Source organism: Furipterus horrens, unplaced genomic scaffold (genome assembly GCF_987537825.1).
Source record: "Furipterus horrens unplaced genomic scaffold, mFurHor1.1.pri manual_scaffold_3, whole genome shotgun sequence".
NCBI classification, from domain to species: domain Eukaryota; kingdom Metazoa; phylum Chordata; class Mammalia; order Chiroptera; family Furipteridae; genus Furipterus; species Furipterus horrens.
In genome coordinates, this window is record NW_028327173.1 from 86,272,615 (window position 1) to 86,276,120 (window position 3,506).

A 3,506-nucleotide genomic window follows, 5' to 3' on the forward strand; every position below is an offset into this window, starting at 1 on the left:
TGACTAGTCCTGAGAAGTCCAACTTCACAGAGTCTGGATGACCTCACCACCCAACAGCAATAGCTGGCAGTTTGACTTCTGCAGAGATCTCTGTCCAGAGATATGAACATAGTCAGAAAAGGGGGTCTTATTCCAACACTGGAAAAGGGATTCTATCTAGAAGAAACAAATATGTTCCAGAAAGGATGGCAAAGGGCTTTATTCTTTAGATGTCATACCCAGCCTCCTGAGTTTGAATGCGGGTGTTCTTTGTTATTCTAGAAAAGCATAGTTTTTATACTTTCTTTATTCTTCCTTGGGTTAAAATGCTATGGCATCACCTTACTTCTCCTAATGGGCCATATCTAACATCTGCACAGTTACAACTGGGGTGTGCTCAGCCCTGGCTTGGTAGCTCAGGTGGTTAAAGCATCATCCCAAAATGCCAAGGTTTTGGATTCAATCCCTGGTTGGGGCACATACGAGAATCAACCAATGAATGCATAAATAAGTGGAACAATAAATCAATGCTTCTCTCCCTCTCTCCCTCTCTCTCATCAGTAAAACTTAAAAAAAAATTTTTTTTTTACACAGCCCTGGCATGGTGGCTTAGTTGATTAGAGCACCATCCAAATACACCAAGGTTGCAGGTTTCATCCCTAGTCAGGGCACATACAGGACTCAACTGGTGAATGCATGAATGGGTGAAACAACAAATCAATGTTGATCTCCCCCCACCCCACTTCCTCTCTCTCTCAGATCAATAAACAGACATTAAAAAATATGGCACAAATGGGGCGTGCTCATTGTGAATTTATGGAGCTTGAATAAATTCAAGACTGTTGACGACCTGCGCCCCCTGTGGGGCGGAGAGAAGCGGGGGCACTGCTCAAGTATGAATTAGGTCAGTTCACAGAGCAGGAAAATTAGTGAAGCCATGCGTATTTAAGAAAAATAAAATCAACATGACAGTCCTGGAATATTGTTTAATCTGGATTAATTTGCCTTCTCTAGAGTTTGTATAAAACTTTTAAGTGATATTTATTGTTTTATATTATAAATGGAACACACCCTTACTGTAGAGATTGTTGTTGTTTTTAATATGTTTTATTGATTATGATGTTACAGTTGTCCCAATTTCTTTTCCCCTGGCTCCCCTCCACCCAGTGACACCCCTCCCTCCAGTTGTCCCCCCCACTTTTAGTCCATGTCCATTGGTTGTGCATATAGTTCTTCTCAACATCTTCCTGTCTACTCCACTCCCTCCTTCTATGCTTAATTCTTGCATCATCTCCCTTCCCCCTTCCACCTCTCTGCTAACCTCCCCCCAGTATGTTCCCCATACCTATAATTCTTTTCCACTCTCGTTATCCACTTAGTTTGCCTTTGTTTCAATTCCTTAGCTTCTGTTGTTGGTTGTTGTGATACAGTTTTCATTTTAATGTTCATAGTTTGATCCTCCTTCTAAACCAGGCCCTTTAACATCTCATATAACAGTGGTTTGGATCTAATGAACTCCTTCAGTTTTACTTTGTCCTGGAAGCACTTTCTCTGCCCTTCTATTCTGAATGACAGTTTCGCTGGATAGGGTGTTCGTGGCTGTAGGTTTTTGCTTTTCATATTTTGAATATTTCTTGCCAGTCCCTTTTTGCCTGCAGGGTCTCCTTTGAGAAGTCGGCTGATAGTCTATTTGGGACTCCTTTGTAGATAGTTCTCTTCTCTCTTGCTGCTTTTAAGGTTCTCTCTTTATCTTTAATTTTTGACATTTTGATTATAATGTGTCTTGGTGTGGTTCTCCCTGGGTCCAGTTATTCTGGAATTCTCTGTGCTTCCTGGACCTGGAAGTCTATTTCCTCCCCCAAGTTAGGGAAATTCTGCTTCATTAATTTTTCACATAATTTTTCAATTTCTAGTTCTTTTTCCTCACCTTCTGGCAATCCTGTAATTCAAATGTTTGTTCACTTATAGCTGTCCCAGAGGTTTCTGAGCCTCTCCTCATTTTCCTCACTTTTTGTTTCCTCTTTCTGGGCTAGTTGGCTGTTTGTTCCTTCCCTACGTTCCAATTTGTTGATTTGATCTCTGGATTTTATTTTCTCACCACTTGTCTCGTATGTGTTTTCATTCATTTCAGCAGGGCTAGCCTTCATTCCTTCCCCGTCGTGTTCAATATCTTTTGTTAATTCTGTAAGCTGCCTTATGACTATAGCTCTGAACTGAGGCTCAGAAAGATTTTCTATTTGTTCATCGGTTAATTCTTTTATCTGTTTTTTGGTTAGCTTCATGACTGATATTTCAATCATTATTCCTGTCATTCTGACTGATTTCGTTTATTTTTCCTTCTTGGGTGGGGCTGTCACACCTCTTACACTATTGGGTGCAGCCCCCTGAGCACTTGTCACAACCTGTCGACCTTTTTCACCACACTGTGGCACTTTGTGTAGGGGCGGGGGTCCAAGATGGATTCCTGCTGTTACTCTCCGCTGAGACCGGGAGCCTCTTCCTCTGTCCCCATAGCCTCTGGGCCTCACAGTCCAAGGCAATGGAGGTCTGCCTCCCCCACGTTAGAATCACGAGTTGACGGGTCTCAACTGCCGCCAGGACTGCTCCCCTGGCATTTCTCGCAGTCCTGTCACTGTCACCGCTGCTGCCTCGGACAGCACAGCCCGACATTCCCGTCCCGGTTTCACCCCTCCTACCTGTCCGGATGAGCACCACTGGTTTATAACTTCATACATTGAACTTCCATGAAGTTTTATTTTCTGGAACTTCTGGTTATTTTTGGTTTTGAAGCAGTTGTATTCCTTCTTAGTTGTGGAGGGAGATGGAGAGTGTCAGTCTAATCCACAATCTTGGCCGGAAGTTGAGAATTTTTAAAATACAAAAAAAGGAAACAAATTATTCATAAACATACTAAGAGAAGACTACTGTAATTATTTAGACATTTTTCTTCTAGTTGTTTTTCCCAAATGTAGGTATGTGTGTATACTTGATATATATTTTTATCTTATAGCATATTTGCAATTTTGTAATTTCCTTTTAAATTTACCATTATATTGAAGCATTTTCTCCATGTTGTTTTCAAAAACATCCCACAAAATACTTTTATCTAGATTTCTCCCTTTATTTACTTAAAACATATGTATACTTCATATATATCTTCAAGATATATTATTATAAAGATTTAAAAGAAGCAATTTTCAGTGGACTAGATTTTTTAAATTAGTGTCCTCAGTAATGAAAGGACAAAGTAAAGAAAACGCATGCCTCTCTTTTATTTTTTCCACAAGGGCTCTGAAATTAGGGCTCTCTCCTTGGTGGCTGCTTCTCCCACAGATCTGTATGTGGCAATTTAGATGTGCATTTGTATATCCCGGGAAAGAGGCCTACAATCCTTTCCTACTTTTCAAAAAAGTTGAAGGCCTACCAATCTAAACACTAATTTTTTTTTTTTAGAATGGGGAAAAGTAGCAAGTCTCTTGGCAAATCCAGTAATTGTGGATTAAGTTTTTCTTTCCAAAAACATTTAA